This window comes from Prionailurus bengalensis, chromosome B1 (assembly GCF_016509475.1).
Source record: "Prionailurus bengalensis isolate Pbe53 chromosome B1, Fcat_Pben_1.1_paternal_pri, whole genome shotgun sequence".
Lineage (NCBI taxonomy): Eukaryota > Metazoa > Chordata > Mammalia > Carnivora > Felidae > Prionailurus > Prionailurus bengalensis.
The window spans coordinates 52,605,753-52,623,546 of NC_057344.1; the positions used below are offsets into that span (position 1 = coordinate 52,605,753).

General features: G+C 51.8%; 1 protein-coding gene across 1 annotated transcript in view; it reads right to left on the bottom strand.

Moving 5' to 3' along the window:
- The window catches only part of FAM167A (family with sequence similarity 167 member A), a 43,647-nt gene extending 26,249 nt beyond the window's left edge, over nt 1-17,398 (bottom strand). Inside the window, exons 1-2 of the mRNA XM_043565215.1 lie at nt 16,874-17,398; nt 11,038-11,137 (exon numbers count right to left, since the gene is read on the bottom strand). The gene's annotated coding sequence lies outside the window, so the exon portion shown is untranslated. The remainder of the gene's footprint in view (nt 1-11,037; nt 11,138-16,873) is intronic.
- Nucleotides 17,399-17,794: the final 396 nt, after the last annotated feature.

The following is a 17,794-nucleotide window of genomic DNA, read 5'->3' on the forward strand; positions in this document are numbered from 1 at the left end:
CGGAGCCTGGCCCCCGTTTTGGGACATCCCTGAGGAATGAGGAGAAATATTCTACCCCAACTAATGGCAGAGAAACCTAGTTCTCACCTCTAACCACACTGTTGGGAACCCCCGAGGAACTTCCACCAAAATGGATTCCCCAGGCCCCACTCTTAGGGGCTCTGGGGTGGGACTCAGGCATCACATATTTGTAAAGCTCCCTAGGTGATGTGAGTGAGTGGCCAGGGTCGAGAACCACTGGTCTTGAGATAGAAACACTAGGCTAAGGATCAGATGGCCTAGCTGTAGGTGCTGTCAGGCTTGCTGAGCCTCAGTTTCCCCGCCTATAAAACGGGGGTGCTAATAGCCACCTCCGAGGTTTGGGGGATTGATGGGACTAAGGTTTTCTGCAGGTTTAGCTGCTCTGCAAATATGGGGTGTTCTCTAAGGGTGTTTCTGGGCAGCCTCAAGGTCACACAGACTTGTTTAGAATCTCTCTCCAAATCTAAAGACCCATTGGCAGCCCCTCCCAGACACCTCTGCCTCTTTGCAGAGGTACCAGGATCTGTTTTGAGCGGGCCTCTGAGCGGCGCTACCTTATAGGACTTCTCTCCACTGACAGGGAAGCTCTGATTATTTCCAGTGAAGATTTTTGGAGAGGATCTAATTGCAGGCAAACCATGAGCAGCGCTCCCCACACCGCAGCTGTGTTAGGAGACCATGTGGATTCCAAGTCCCCCTTTTCTCTCCCCGAGCTGCACACTCACCGCAGAGGGCAGGGGCATCCGTGGCCAGAGGGAGAACCTGTAAGGGAAGGGTCTTCCCTTTGGGGTGGGAAACAGCTAGGACTCGATGACTTTGTGTGGCCGCCTCTAAGGGCAGGGGGAGTTTCTCTTAACTCACAGGGAAGGCCGGTGAAGACGGTGTCAGAATGACTTGGAGGAGGCATCAACAGGAACGCCAATGCGCTGTGAGTCAGCTAGTGATGATCCTTTGATCCTCTGAGCTTACTCGTGTGCGTGTGCATCCTCTCCCTCAAGCCTCATGATGGCCCCGAGGATCAGAGGGGATCATCCCATTTCACAAATGAGAAAATCGAGGCTGGGAGGGATGGAGTGAGTCACCCATGACCACAGAGAGTCCCAAGCAGTGGGACTTGAGCACAGACTTCTGACTCTGGTCGGCCTCTCCACTCCAGACGGTGTGGGTGTTGGGGTTAGACGCCCCCACCCCCACCCCAGGGGCCCAGTTCTGTGATCTTGGACCCGTCCCTTCACAACCACTCTGTGCTTCTGTGTCCTCTTCTAAGAAGCGGGGGTAACCAGGACTGTCTACGTAATTTGCTGAGCTTGGCGCAAAATGAAAATGCAGAGCTCCTTGTTAAAAAAGTACTGAGAATTTGAAGATGGCAACAGGAGAGCATTAACAAGCCTGGGCCCAGTGGGGCTGCCTGGGTTCCTCGCTCATGAAACTGGCCCTGAGGGTAATAATGTCCACTTCCTGAGTCATTTCAAGGACTAAAGTAACAAATACTGAGCCCTTCATGGTACCTGCTATACAGTAAGCTACAGTAAGCCCTAGACAAAGTTATACTTTAAAAAATATTCTTCTTTTTTTTTTTTTAATGCTTATTCATTTTTGAGAGAGAGAGACAGAACGGACACGGGGGAGGGGCAGAGAGAGCAGGACACAGAATCCGAAGCAGGCTCCAGGCTCCGAGCTGTCAGCACAGAGCCCTACACGGGGCTCCAGCCCATGAACCGTGGTATCATGACCTGAGCTGAAGTCGGACACCTAACCGACTGAGTCACCCAGGTGCCCCCCCCAAAATATTATACCTAAGATGATGAGAGCTATCAGTGCTACATCAGTCAGATTACCACATAAACCCCTCTGTGCTGCACTGAGCAGTCACCCTGTTGGTCCCTGACCTGCACCCTACATCCTTCCCTGGAAGCCAACTGAGATGAAGTCAGCCGGCCCCACCTCCCCCCAGAGGTTCAGGGCTCCTGCTCAGATTCTCCCCATGCGGCGGTGACTAGCAGGCCTGAGACAGGAAGAAAAACAGCCCAGCTTAGGAAAACACCACTCTGTATCCCCACTCCCTTCCCTCCCTGCTCATATTTTAAACACCCCTGTCCACAGTTCAGGATCCCCGGGGGGTGATCCAGCCTTGACAGTGTGTTATCCACTTGGTAAGAGCAAGGGCAGGGGGCCGAATACCTCAGCCCTGGTCCCAGATCTGCTACCCATAAACCCAGTGCATGGGCTCAGCTCTCTCCTCTCAGCCTCAGTTTCCTACTCTGTACAAGGGTGCTTCCTACCCCAACCGGCCTTATGAGGATGGTGGGAGGATCAGTTGGATTGTACATGAAAGCTCTCTGCAACCTTTGAAGAGCTGTACCCACCTGAGGATTATTATTATCATTGAGGCATGTGTGGGGTGTGGAGAGGTCTGAGTCAAGGACTCATCCTGGGATCACTACATCCCTGTTGCATATAGCAGGCAGGGACAGAGCCCTAGCCTGCTTCCTGTGCCCTCAGCACATCCAGGTGGTGAGGATTTGCTGAAAAAGGATCTGTTCTCCGGTCTCCTGGTCATCAGACGTTGTCCCAGGGAGCGTACCCTCTGGATGCCCCGGTGCCTGAGAGCCCCATATGGAGCTGTCCCTCCCCTCCAGCTGGGCTGCCGCGAGCTGAGCCGGAAGGTCACCCACTCAAGTCACTCCAGGGATGTGGGCACTTAGTGGGTGCTGAGCTGGTGGAGAGGTGCCAGCCGAGTGCAGGGGAGCAGAGGCCAGCACTGGACAGCTTTCTGGTCTGAAAGGGCAGTAGGGACAAACCAGGGACTCTGGAGTCTAGGCCCTGGGAGGAAGAAGCCTCTGACACCTGGGCAAACAGGCTTTCTTTACATCTAACATAAGTTCTTCCTGCTCCGAGGAACACATTTTCTCTCACTCTGAGCTTTGCAAAGGCAGACAGCCCAAGGAGGAGGGAAGCCAGAGGATGCACCCAGAAGAACAAGGCCAGACCCTAACCCCACCAGGCCCAGGCGTGCCCTGCCAGGCGGGCCACCCGGCTGCAGGGGAACATGAAGCTCCCCGCAGCAGAGGACAGGCCTCAGGGGCGCATCAGCCTTTTTGGGCGGTGACATGCCAGCGCCTGGGGACGTACACGGCACAGGAGGACCGCTGCTCAAACACGCTCCTGGCTCACTCTGGCCCATCGTGGTTGCCACGAAGGAGGCTGTGCCCGCCTTAAGCTAATTCCTGAGCCGCTGGAGGAGCCAGGTGGGTGCAGCTCAGTCATTCAGCCAATTATGACCTGGTCTCGTTATGACCTAATCTGTTTACTTGGACGACTTTCAAACCCACTTCCTAGATGGACTCCGTGGGCAGGGAAGGGTACAGGGACTGCTAACCCACTCTCTCTGTCTCTGTCTCTCTCAAGGGTGAAGGTAGTATGAGCCTGGGTAGTTTGGTGGCTCCCACTCCTTACTGCTCTCCGTTCTGAAAAACTCAGAAGCCGCCCTCTCCCTGTCTGGATCCCCAGACTCGTGCCTGGCCCTTCCAGTCCGGGGTTCTTTGCCAGAACTGTTCCGTTTCTTCTCCAACGCCCCTGTCCCAGTGAGTACCACGTTCTCTGGCACCCTCGTGGCTTTGTACAAGCCGGTCCCTCAGCCTGGAACACCCTCCCCTCCCTTCTACCCCTCATTGCTCAGGGGTTTTCTTTTTCCGGAAGTCTTCCTTGACTTGCCCAAGCTGCGTGTGCCTGGGATGCAAGGAGAGCATGTCGGAGAAACAATTATGTCATCACAACATTAGCTGACACTTACTCAGAGCGGACCACACCAGGCATTGTTCTAGGAGCTGTACATGTACTAACACATTTAATCATCACAGCAACCCTATAAGGCAAGGATTAGCATGGTCTCCATTCCACAGATGAGGAGACTGAGGCACAGAGAGGTTGAGTAGCTTGCCTGAAGTCACAGGACTAACGAAGGGGAAAGCTGGGATTTAACCGCTGCAGCACAGCTCCGGGCTGGCTCACAACCCAGCCACAGAACTTCTACAGGACACTTTCCTGATGGTTCCTCTACTGGACTCTGAGCTTCATGAGGGTGAGAACCAGGCTTCGTATCCTGGGACACGTAGCACTTAACACCATGCTGCTCTCTCTAAATGTTTATGGAATGGGGACGCCTGGGTGGCTCAGTCAGTTAAGCATCTGACTTCAGCTCAGGTCATGATCTCACAGTTCGTGGGTTCAAGCCCTGCATCAGGCTCTGTGCTGACAGCTCAGAGGCTGGAGCCTGCTTCGGATTCTGTGTATCCCTCTCTCTGCCCCTCCCTAACTAGCGCTCTGTCTCTGTCTCTCAAAAAAAAAAAAATAAATAAAAATAAAAATGTTAAAAATAAGTAAATAAATAAATAAAAATAAATGTTTATGGAATGAACCAGCCAAAAGAACAGATTCCTCCCGGCCCCCACCCGGTGCACTGTGGCCTATACTTGCTCAAGTCTGAGCCAGTCTGGATGGGCTCAGAGAAGCAGAGGGGACCTGGTCCTGGTACCCTCACCACCCATCCTATGAGACCTGCCCTGACCTCAGAATCCCAGACGCAAGCTGCCAGGCCCTAGGAAGACAGGAATAGCTTTGTCTTGCATCAAGCACCAGGACTGGGAGATGGCACGAAAGGCATTCCAGCATCACAGGTGTAACTGGAAGACCTCTCCTGTGTCCAGCATCACAAGGTGATTTCTACCCAGGGTCCTTTCCCTCTTCTGGAAAGAGCATTTCTTTGTGTGTTTCCTACGGGATGGGCATGCCCTCTGTCCTGAGTAGGTGGTCACCTGACTCAATCTGGGCTAATCAGAACTCTCCTAGGTTTCTGTACCCGAATTATCCAGAAACCAGCTGTGTTCCATGCTGACCTGGGGTTGCTGGGGGCCATCTTGCTCACCACAGGGAGAAACTGTGTTTCTGACATTTGTAACCAACATAAGCATGCGTTGGACAAAGAATATAAAACAACACAGTGGATATTTGTTGGTATTTGTCTTGTTTGTTTGACTTATCCTGTTTTCAGGGAGTGCCTCCTTTTGTGCTGGACAGCAGGCAGGTTGGGTACCTCTGCTTCACTGGAAGGGGAGGATCAGATCCTCCCTCCTTCCTGTCCCGTGCCCTGACAGCCAGGTGTGAGCCTGTGACTTGAGCCTGGCCAGTCAGATGCCCAGACCCAGGCCTCAGGATCTGGTGTGTGTGAGGCCCAGATGGAAAAATGGTTAGGATTCATTTGTGGCCACATGAGCCTTGGAGGCAGCTGTGCAGTGCAGATGAGGTAGCATCCTCTTAGCCAGACCATCCCTGCTAAAGGATTGTTGGAGGGTGTGACATATAATAAGAAATATATACAGTGTTTGGTTTCCATCCCCAGTTTCTGATACAGAGCTCCTAAAACCCTTGGAATTTCCTAAGTGATAAGAGCATAAGAATATTTCTTGTTGACATATCTGGGTTTTGTTCTTAGTTCTTGAAGTAGCTCTAGAGCCACAGAGGTGAAAGGAGTGTCTAATTATTCATGACAAGCCCACTTTCAAACCTACCCGAGTTTATGTTAATGAGGCAACTCTTGGAAAGCTCCTCCCCCCCACCCCCACCCTCAGCATGGGGCTGCTTGTCACTCTGTGATGAGAAGGTTGGAAATTTTAGGCCCACCCCTGCCCTGGGCAGGGGAGGGATTGGAGATTGAGCCAATCACAAGCAGCTAGTGATTTAATCAATCATGCATACCTAATGAACCTCCATAAAAACCCTAACTGAAGGAGTTCAAAGAGGGGTTGGTGCGCATATGGGAATTCGGGAGGGGCACACCTGGAGGGGTTCTACACCCCATCCTCACACCTTGCCCTATGTACCTCTCCCTTTGGCAGGTAAATGTAAGCAAATGCTTCCCTGAGTTTTTTGCTAAGCCATTCTAGCAAACTTAGTGAATCAGAGGTGGGGGTTGGGGACAATTCCCAACTTAGAGCCAGTAGGTCAGAAGTACAGGCGACAGTCTGGGACTTGGAGTTGGCATGTGAAGTGGCTGCCGTTGGTGGGACCGAGCCCTCGCCTGGCAGGATCTGACACCAACTTCAGCTAGATGGTGTCGAAACGGAGCTAAATCCGACAACACCCAGTTGGTGCCTGCAGAGAGCCGGAGGGTTGTTTGGTGCGGAAAACTCACACATCTGGAGTCAGAAGTGTTTTGGGGATATATTGTGAGTAAAAACCTAGCACCCCACTGAGTTTGTCTCAGGCAAATAATTTAATTCACAGAGCTGTGCCTGCCACTCTTTGTGTTTTGGAGCTGTCTTGGCTCTTCCTGTTTTCTCCCTTGGGTCTTTGCCTCCTGCCAGTTCTGGAAGGGCTGTAGGTGACACTGTTTTCTGTCGCTCACAACCAAGAGCCCTGACTGCAATGAGGGGGAATGCAGAATTCATTTGGGGAGACAAAGTACATAACTGAGGGCTAAGCAGTGTCATAAAACAGCGTGACAACCACAAAAAAATCTCCCCTCCCCACATTTCCATGTGTCCCTCAGAGCAGGGTGGTCCCTTCTCTAGTTGAGAGTCACAAGGGCCCCTGTTTGGAAAGTGAGGCTCTTGCAGTGTCCTCCTTACTGCAGAGCTGTGGTGAGGCTGAGAAGAGGAAGAGTGAGGGAAAGGGCTTGGTAGACCATGGCATGTTCAATAAACTTAAATTAAGGGTGGCCCAGGCCACAACTCACACCTGAATTTATCTCTTTCCTTTTCTAAAGCAGCTAATTCTTCACCCGCGCCCCCCCACCCTCCTCCACCCCCCCCCCCCCAGGTGGGTGAGGGGTCAAGAGGTCTGGGACGTGGAGGCGGAGCTTTGACGAGGCAGGCTTTTCCGGCTAGGTTTAACCATAAAACCCTGATGCTTATCTTAATCAGAGAGCCCAGGGCCCCCACTCAGGCCTGACCTCCGGGTGGTGGTGGCCCAGTAAGGCAGTGAAATTCTAGTCCGTGTTCTGCAGACTTGCAGGAGTGCTAACACCCAGGCTGAGAGGCCCGGAGGGGGTGGGGGGTACACAGATCTGCGCCCTACAGAGCTGCCCAAAGGAGCCAGGGAGCTCCAAGGAGCTGCCAGAAAGCCCGTGTTTTCTCTCCTGTCAGAGGTTGCCATGGTGACTGAAGCAGGAGGGGACACCCGCTGGTCTGGCCCTACATAGCTCATCTTTATTCCATGTCTTGGTCTGAGTCGGTGTCTGGAAGGGAGCGCCTGAGATGGGGGAATGACATCTTGCACAGACTGGATGGTGGGTAGGGGGTGAAATGTGCTAGGACATTGTGTGGGGTGTGTGTGCGTGCGTGTGTGTGTGTGTGTGTGTGTGTGTGTGATGGGTTATATTGTCGCATGTGTGTTCTGGGCATGTGGTCGGGGATGACGGTAAGGAAGGGGGATGTATCCTGGGTGTGCACATCAGTGGGGTCTTCCTCAATGCCCCCATGATCTACGGACAGCTCACTTGTAGGGGGAGAACCTGGAAGAACCCTTCATTTTCTATTTCCTGGAAGTCATCTGTCTGCTGCCTGGATGACTCCTCCCGGCAGCAAGCAAGCCACTGTGACAATCCAGCCATGTCTTCTAAGAGTCTGGGACTGTACTCCCTGCCCTGCAGCCTCGGTTCCATCAATTGACTTCTGCCTGATCTCATGCACCCACTTCACTCATGTCTGCTCTGATGCTAGACAGAGACCGCACAGAGACCGGCTCTGACCATCCTATGGAGATATCCTCCCTTCATTTTAATTTGTAGCTGCTATCACTCTCCATATAACTCTGATGTTATATGTTGATTTGTTTACTTGTTCAGTATGTTTCCCCCACTAGAATGTAAGCTCCGTGAAGGCAGTGATGTTATCTTGTTCACTACTGTGCCCCTAGCACTCAGAACGTAGTAGGTGCTCAATAAACTTATTGAATGAATGAATGGCCTGCCTGGGACCTCCCTGCTCCTCACAAAGACTAAAGCTCTGCTTTAAAGCTCAGCTGAGGGGTTGCTCCCTCTCAAAAGTTCTCTAGGACACCTCACCTGCCGGGTCGTTTTTTCTCTGAATTCTCCCGGCACTGGTTTCTGTCATGCTTGCTCACAATGGCCTGTTCAACCTTGAACTGTGGGAGTGTCCCATCTCCCTGACCAGATGTCTAGCTCCTCAATAAGAAGAGTGTTACTTTCTCTTTTGTGTCCTGAACACAGGCTCTGCAAACAGTAGGTGCTCCATAAATGCTGAGGATGACGATGTTGTGAATTGGTGAACACATTCTAGCTGGAGTAGTTCTACCTCCACACCTGTCCAGTAGAAGACCTTCTGCAAGATCATAGGTAAGACTTTCAAGGTCAGAATGTGTCTGAATTGGTGAGCAAGTAGCTTGGGGAGCTGGCCTCAACTTTATGTTTTATCCTTCCCCCATGACCTCATGTATGACTATGACTAAGTCTTTAAGCCTATTTCAAACACCACCTCATTCTACATGTTCTTTCTGAATGGAACTGATTGCTTCTTCCCCTAACAAAATTTTTTTGAACTTTTCTGCACCAACTAGGTTTTAGGTAATGACCATTTATCTCCTTGGACCACATTACTTTGTTACATTTATGATGTACCTGTGAGATGGACAAAAATGTCTTCAGCATCCCTTCTGTGGGGACTATTCCTGTGTCATTTCAGTGTTCAGAAGGGACGGTGAGTCATAGATCCCTGCCCATCACCCCCATCCCCAGGGGTGCTCATGTGACCCAGACTTAGACATTCATTTGAGCCCTTACTCTAGCAAGAGTGACTGGTCCAATGGATGTGTGCATGGCCAACCAGTGCTATTCTGAATATTTTCATGGGATTTAAATATAGGCATATGAAGAAATAGGGTGGCTTTTCAGCCTGGAGTTTCCAAGGTGCATCTTCTTAGCCTCATGGAGAAAACTCATTTGCATTGAGAAGGAATAAGCCTTTAGGAAGGAGAACCAAAGGAGAGACAGAGAGAGAGACATGACATCTTCAGAGCCATTGACCCAACAGTGCCCAAAGACGTAAACCTCCAATTCTATGCACTAATAAATCCTCTCCTTTACTTGAGCTAATTTAAGCTGGACTTCTGTCCCCTGCCACCAAAAGGGGACTAAGTCACCTCCCTACACTAACTGGGATCTGTCTAGGCACAATCTGATTCCAATTCTTCCCCATGCTTCTTATAGCTACTTGCTTGGTATCATCAGTTCAATTTTATTGCGTATTTTCTGTATAAATAAAAGAAATATATAAGAGGCCATTTTCTCTCTATCTGAATGCAGGAATAAAAATATAAATTCCTAGGGGTGCCTAAGTGGCTCAGTCGGTTAAGCGTCCGACTTCAGCTCAGGTCATGATCTCACTGTTGGTGGGTTCAAGCCCCTTGTCAGGCTCTGTGCTGACAGCTCAGAGCCTGGAGCCTGCTTCCCGTTCTGTATCTCCTTCTCTCTCTGCCCCTTCCCTACTCACACTCTGTCTCTCTGTGTCTCTTGAAAATAAATAAATGTTATATATATATTTATATGTATTTATATATATATTTATATATATAAATATATATTTATATATATATTTGTGTGTGTGTGTATATATATATATATATATATATATATATATATATATATATAAATTCCTAGAATCAAGAGGAAGAGGGGGAAGAGAACCATTTTCCAGTGGCTACCATGTACCAGGCACTGTGCAAACATCTAGCTGAAGCCTTGAAATGGCCTGAGATAGGAATAATATTATCTCTACCTGACAGATCATACACAGGTAAGTGAAGAAACCACCATTTCAGCCCAAGTTTTTCCTACTCCACCATTGTGACCATGTCCCCAAAGTAGCTTCATATGTAGAAAAGTAATAGGAACACACACATTATATAGTTTCAATGTTTCAAAGCCCAGGTTCTTAGGAATCCCAGGGGCAAATAACAACATTTAAATATTCTTATGGGGGTGCCTGGGTGGCTCAGTCAGTTAAGCGTCAGACTTCAGCTCAGGTCATGATCTCGTGGTTCGTGAGTTCGAGCCTCACATCAGGCTCTCTGCTCTCAGTGCAGAGCCTGCTTCAGATCCTCTGTCCCCCTCTCTCTGCCCTTCCCCTGCTCATGCTCTCTCTCACTCTCTCAAAATAAATAAACATTAAAAAAAGATAAAGTGGATATTACTATGGCAATGCCTTATTTGCCTAGAAAATTGATCTGGGCAGTTGAGGGGGACGAGACCCGAGCACCTAGACTGCAGTCCCTCTCTGTTGACGCCGGTGAGCAAAACTGCTGCGGCATGGGGGCTCTCTCCTGGGCTAGAGCCCCCCTCTGAGGGCAGGGCCTGGCAGTGAGAGGACCTGAGCCTCAGGAAAGTTCTGCCGCGCGTGACTGTGAAACCCTCCTGGACAAGTTACCTGACTTCTTGGAACCTGAGTGAAGTGCCTGGCATGGGAGCATGAGAGACAGAACTCCTTTCTTTCGCCTGTGGTGTTTCTGTTGGGGGGCACCGTGGCTCCCAGGCCAGTCCCAGGGGCAGCTGGGATGCCTGGACCCGAGGCTTCTGGCAAGGGAGGGTGGGCCGATGGGTGTGGATCCCAGTCTGGGACCCCAGCAGGTGCAGGGAGGCTCAGTAGCCTGTGTTCCTCACTCCCCTCCACCTTCCTGCTCCCATCCAGGGTCACAGCGCTGCTGCTGGCAGACGGAATGAGACAACCATTTTGGACAGACCCAGCCCAGGGTGGGAGAGAAAAGAGTTCCTGGCCTGAGAGTCAGCTCTGGGGACCCTGTCCCCATCCCGAGCGACTGCGGCAACTCACCTCCCCCGCCTCCGGGCTTCTGCTTCCCCCCTGCAAAATTTGCAGTTTGGGTGCTGTGGCCTCTACGCTTCCTTCCCCCTTGACATGCACAGAGTCTAGACCACAGCAGCTCATGGGTTGTCACCATGTCACCGAACTGCACCCATGAGGGTAGGGGGCAAAGCCACCCACTTACCCACGCTCCTCTGGGAGTGTCTCTCAGTGAAACTCGGTTTCTCAGGTCCAGTGCTAATGGCTGCACCTCGATTTATCATTCAAAGCTTCTGTTTCCATACCTGAAACCACAAGAACAATCACAAACATTTTTGAAGTCACTCTCTTAAAAAAAAGTTTACAATTTTTCCCCCACACATTATGGTCTGGGCTTGAGAGACCTTCCTGAGAGTTCCACACAGACAAACCGCAAACCAGAGACACTACGAAACTTGTCTGGGGTCACACAGCTTCGTGAGTGGGGTTGGCTGGGCCTGGATTCTTCCTCTGATTCAAATTGAGCTTCTATTGTCTAGAAGACGAGGAAACCTTGTTTCATGTCGTTGGGATATAGTGAGGCAAGAAGCTATAAAAAAAACTCTTGTTAAGACCTTTGCACATTCAAAGTGCTCAGTCCATGCTGAATAATTGATGGGCTCTGCTCCCGGCTGCTCAGAGCAGACGCACAGGCCTCCTGCTACACATAAGGCTGGGAACGTGGAAACCTTGCCTATCATTCTGCCCAGTGCAAGAAGTTGCCGAGAAAATCACCAAGAAAGAGTTGTGCTTTCCTGTTGCTGTGGGGAGAGGCTGCGGCTCCAGGGACCTGCAGATCTAATTTACTGTCTCACTGAAAGCAGAGAGCTGCTGCAGGGAGGGGGCTGCGGGGCCACCCAGAGTCGACGCCACAGTGTCCTTTCCAAGGCTGTGAGGCCCTGGGAAAGGGCTGCTGTGCTCTGACAGGCAGGGAGAAAGGTGCCTGAGAATCCTGGGGTCCCATGGGGAGCGGGGGAGAGGGCAGAGCGGGAAAGGGGGGACAGAATTAGCCATGGGAAATTCAGGAGTCTAAAGCAAAGGTCCTCCTCCGTGAAAACGCCTGACAAGGCAGAGATGCCCAGGCGGGGGCCAAGGCGGCCTGTTGTCCCCCCAGCCGAATGCCACATGTGACCACAGCACTCTTCTGGCCAAAGGCCATGGTGTTGGGGATTAGGGGGCAGAAAGCAGACACAGAGTTGCCTTTAATGCAATTTGCAGAGATCAAAGCAGAACACGGTTCAAGTGGGTGTTCTGGCTATAAAAGTAGGGAACAGTTCACAGTTGACTGAAACTCAGGGTGCCATTTCACAGCTAAAGGCCCTGGGGATGTGCACCTTCTCCCTGTGGGGTGCGGCCCACCGAAATGTCCCCCGACTGGGATTTGTCTCAGCCCTTAAACAAGGCAGATTTAGGATTCTCCAAATCCACAGGATAATTGGCTTCAACTTCAAATAAAACAAACTCCAGCTCAAATGGGAATTTGTTTGGAGGATGGGCTTTCTATTTCACTCTGTGCTACAAGTTCCAAAGCCTAATGATTTAGCAAGGACTTCCTAAGAAATTTCATGATATGCTCTGTGCTTATGCAAGTCAGTTCACTTCATGCTCTGTCTGGGAGTGCTTACCCCTCCAGGGATTGAAGGGTCCTTAGAGTTTCCCTGTGTTTGGGCAGGGCCTGTCCTAAGGGGCTGGGTCTGGGGTGGGGGATGGGGTGCCTCCAGCATGGATTCAGCCTGCTGAGCAAATGTCCACGCTGTCTGGTGGACAGGGGTTGATAGCCCAGCTCTAACACCTACTCATTCTATGACCTTGGGTAACCCTCCAGGTCTTAAGTTCCTCATCCATGAAATGGGGTTGGTTCATAATGGAACCTACCTCAAAGCTCTGAAGGATCCAGTGAGATAGGGTATATGTGGATTCTTAGTTATGCCTCTGTCTAATAGGACTGTCCCCTCCCGTCCATATCAACACTTGGCTGGGCCTCTCCTTGGCCTGTCAAAGTGGTAAATGGCTACCAAACCATTAAAGTTAGTTCATGTACATCTGTGTGCTCCAGAATGTTCAGAACATGACTTTATTGTCAGCTCAGTACTCTAGGCTGCACCAAGTATCTTTTCTAATGTGCAACTCTGATCAGAAGCCACATTCCTTGAGGGCAAGACTATTGTCTTATCTGTGATGCAATGACCATTATTGATCTTAAAACCCTTTGTAGATGGAGTGAGATGTTATGTGGTTTCACTAGGCTAGCTGCAACAAAGGTGCATTTAACAAGGGTGCATTCAAATCAGGACTCCCCGCTCCTGGCCAGCAGCCCCAAGCACAGGGTCGGCGTTCCACAGGGGGCTGTGGCAGGTGCTTTGGGTGTCTTTCTTGCTCTCTACTCAACACTGGGCTTGATAATTAACAGAGGAAATGTTAGAAATGCATTCTCCTTAGTGAAAACAGAAGTATTCAAGATATGTGGGTTGGTCAAAATTATTTGAGGCACTCTTGACCTTGAAAGGCAGGGTGAAAGAATCTCAGGAGCTCTCGGGGAAGGTGTGGCCAGGGCACCTAGAGAGACAGATGGCTGTGACCTCACTGAGACCACAGAACGAGCTTTATGAATTCTGCGGGACTTGTCTGCAAATAAATAGTTGTTCAAAAAATGTGTACATGTGTGGCAGAGTCTGGTCTGAGGCTTGCTTCCATCCAACCTGTTAATGAGATTTGCCTTCACCTTCACCATAGTTTTTAGTGGTTTCTTTCAAACAAGTAAACAAACAAACAACACAGCAAAACCTGAAATTTATGACCAAATGGGCTTAAGGACCAGACGGGCCTCAGTGTCCCCAAGGCACAGCACACGTAAATGCTCACAGGACTAAGGAGGTACTGTCACTTTTAACTCTCTGGGGAGTGAGGGTAGGGGCACAGTGAGGGCTCTAAGTGGCTTCTCAGTCAAGGATCCCCATCCAGGATCTTCCTGGGTCCTTATCGCCCTGAGAGTTCCCCAGCTTGCCTTGCAGGGCTGAAGTGCCCAGCTCATGTTCAGAGGCTCTGTTGGCTTCCTGGAATGAGGAAACGCTGCTCAGCCTTCAATAAGCCCTGAAACTGTGGCCACAGTGGAGGTTCCTGTCTGGGCCCCTTAGGTACCCGGAAAACCAGCTCCTTGCTGGACCTTCCCTTGGAGGTCTCACGGGACAAGCCCTATGAGGAAATCTTTTGGGACCTACTACCATCTCCCACAGTTAGATCAGATACTGGGGAGGGGGATTTCTGGCCGTACTGGAGAGATTGCCTTGAAGAAATAGGGCTCAGTCTGTACCTCTGGATAAGCCGAACCCCTGTCCCTTCCTGGGGCTCTGCAAAGGCTGCTGGGCAGGGGCCCTGGGGTGAGAAGTCCCCTGTTGCTGGAGTGCTTGCTACTCCTCTACCCCTAGGGATGAGAGCCTTTCCTTGGACGGCAGTGCCCACAGGGAACCAGGCTGCTGCTTCATGCAATCTCGTCTCTAAGAGGTTTTTCTGGGTTGAGCATTGTTGCAGGGTTGGGGTAGGGGTCGGGTAGCATTCAGGAAGAAAGCAGATGGTGTGGGGAGTGCAAGCCCCTCACTTCTCCTCTTGCCCACTTCTTTCTCCTTTCCTTTCTCTCCCTAGCTTCTCCAGACAGACATGGGGGGAGGGGTGGGGAAGCTCTAGGCGTTCACGCACCAGGGCAACTGTCCTAAAAGCTGACATTTGCAGCTTTCCAAACTCCTATGGGCAACTGGACCCTCTAGGGCAACCCAAACTCTACAGGCTGATTGCCAAGTGCTTGCTAAAGCCCTCTCCCTCCTCCAGGCTCACCCTTCCTGCTCATACCCTCTCTTTAGACCCTCCCCACGCCTTCCAGTTGTGGCTGAGGACGGCATCAGAATTTGCCTTGAAGCCTTCCTCTCTTCTCACCCCAATCCAAATCCCAGTGTACATTTGCGTATTGAGAGCCATCCTGGCTAGTCCTCAGACATTTCCAATCAGGAAGCACTCCCTCACTCCTATTCTGTAAAACGGGGAGCCACGCATTCAGAGTATCATTCATCTTTCAGCTTTGCGAGTAGTTCAACATCCCAGTCAAGCAAAGAGGCATTGCCAGTTAAAGCACAGCTCCCAGAGGAGTCTGAAAATTCCAGATGCTCTTGTGGGGCCACGGGAGTTTTCCACTAGCAAAATTTACCTAGAGGAAACCACCCGAGTGTGTGAGAAGCCTAACAAGCGGTTTCTTCCCCGTGGGCCTGAGGCTCTGTGGGTCTCTCTCAGCAAACAGTTAGGCACCGACTTGATTTACTTCTCCGCCAGAGTCCCTTTTTTGGAGGAAGGCCAAGCTGGTAGGCACAGAAGCGCGACTACTAATTTTGTGGAAATCTATGCGTGTATTTGGGAGGACAAAACAGGAACAAGTGTATGAAAAGTTGGAGGACTTCGGGCGGGCAAAGAGGAAAAGGGGGTGAGGCAGGATCCGTCTCTCCACTTGGGGCAAGTGGGGTTGAAGCGAGCCAGGCCTCACTGCAGGGACTTTCAGGCTACTGATGCAAGAAATGGGTTTCCTGGCTCCACAGGATGGCAGGGGACATTCCCAGGACACAGGATGAGCCCTGCCAGCCAGCTCTCGTTTTCTCTGGGTGCCACCGGTTTCTTCCCCTCTCTGGGCCTCTCCCTCCCGATCTCCTAAAGCAGCCTTCCTGTGAGAGCACTGTCTTAGGAGTCAGGCACGTGAGGCTGACCCTCCCTGCTCTTTCACCAGGCACCTGAGCTGCACAGAGTTAGTGAATCTCTTGGGGTCCCATCAGCAAAATGGGGATGCGATGTCCTCTCCAAGGGCGATTGTGAGGATAAAATGTCCAATGGATGCGAAGCGTTCTCAAGCGGTGCCTGACTGGTAAGTGCACTCAGGAAAGAGCTGTCGTCTTTATCCACTCTAAGTACAGCTCGTGGTTGCTTTGCCAAACCTCTGAAAAACATGCTAGCAGAAACTAGCGGACGTGGTCAGGCTAGAGACGCCATGGTCACCTCTGCTGTCCCAGGACTTTGCCCAGCACTCGCCATCCCTTGCCTGGTGGGTGGCAGGACCATCTCTGGGGCATAAGGAGGAAAGCTGCTTCCCGGCCATGTCTCCCTTGGGCACTTTGGAGATTTCCCTATTGATGGGGACCTGGGCTCACCCCATCTGGGATTCACCAGGAATGGCTGGGAGTGGATGGAAACTTGATCTGCGGGAACATGCCTGTGGGCTAAGATGAGGTCACGGCCCACCAGCCTGGAACCTATCTGCCTTCCGGACCTTCTCCGGAGGAACCATACGCCACAGGGAATGAAGACCAGATATAGGCAATAAGGGATTATTTTAAAAGCAGAATATCCAACCTGACTTGGTGGAAGGAGACACCTGCCTACTAGCCAAGGACCAAAGACCTTCCTGCCTTCTCTCAGTGAGGGGGTGGGGTGGGGGGTGCAGTCTCAAGGCTGAGCTGCTCATTTCTCTGGGGCCCTTTGGGCTGCGCAGTCCCCTCTGATCACACTGGCCTCAGCCCTTCAGAACACCCAGGGCCCAAGTGCCCTGGGCCACTTCTTCTGAGTTAGGGAGGGCAGGAACTTCATGTCACGGAGCCTGAAGTAGGACAGAAGGGACAGGGTGGGCTCAGAGATGATAAGCAGTCTGGGAGTAGATCTGGAGAGACTGAGTGGGGCTCCTCCCTCTCAGACCGTGTACCCCAAATCTCCATCCAGATCTTAACCGCGGAACGGGCCAGCAAGGAGAAGGGAGATAGAATCCGACAGGCTGTCCCATTCCATACGAGGGAACTGAGCCCCCAGGGGCCGGCAGGATCGGTGCTCCCCAGCCCCCGGCCAGGCTGGTCTCTGCCAGCGCCTACTGTAGGGACCTGCGGCCCCGAGCCCCCGGCCCATCCCCAGCCCGACGCCCAGCCGCGACTCCAGCCTGGACCCCAGCCCTGGGAACGTTCCCGCCCCTGTTGCGAACCTACCTTGCGAGGCGCTCCGAGGCCCTTTCCAAGGGTGTCACCTAGATCCCCGCCTCTTTCTCCGGACGCGGGCTACCCTCGCCACAGCCTCCTGGCCCCAGCCTGCGGGGCTGAGCCGGCTCCTGCCTCCCTTTCTCTCTGCTCCCGTGAATTCTCGGCACTATTCTTTTTTTAAGGGACTTTTTTTTTTTTTTTTCTTTTGCGTTGCGTCAGGGCGGTTGCCTGGCGACGGCGGAGCTATTTCACCGCGAGCGGTTTCAGCCCGATCCCCTCTAGCCTCTCATTCTAGCCTCTCCGCGCGCCGCTCCCGGGACCGGGACGCGCGGGGTCCCGCAGACGCGCAGCCGGGTCCTAAAGCCCTTCCAGTTGCTCGGTCCCCGCCGGGACCTGAACCAGAGCCGCCGCCCAGCCGCAAGTAGAAACAAACCACAGGCGTTTGCCAAAGCCTAGACGAAACCAAACCCAAATATCCATTTTATTATTATTATTATTATTAAAGCCGAAACCAAAGCAGTTTTTCCCCTAAGCATGGCAACGTGGCTTTGCCAGTGTCAGCAGTTTGCGTGCGTGGAGGGGGCAAGAGAACGACCTCCCAGCGGGCCTGAGCGAGCCTAGAGCCTACACCCCATCCACAGGCGGCTTGAGTTCAGACTACCAGCAGCAAATCCCGTTACTGAGGACCTAACCTACGCCACACCGTCACAGCGACTCTGCAGGACAGATGTGGGCATTTCCAGCTTACGGATGAGGAAACTGAGGCTCAGAGAGGCTAAGTACAAACCAGAGGTTAAGTAGAAACAGACGTCTTCCAGGTCTGTCTCCCAGACCTGCTCCAGAGCATGTGTTTTCCCCACAAACCACAGGGTGCCTGATGACACGTACTAACTACTATGTGCCCTGTCAACCACTGGAGAGAGTTATGGT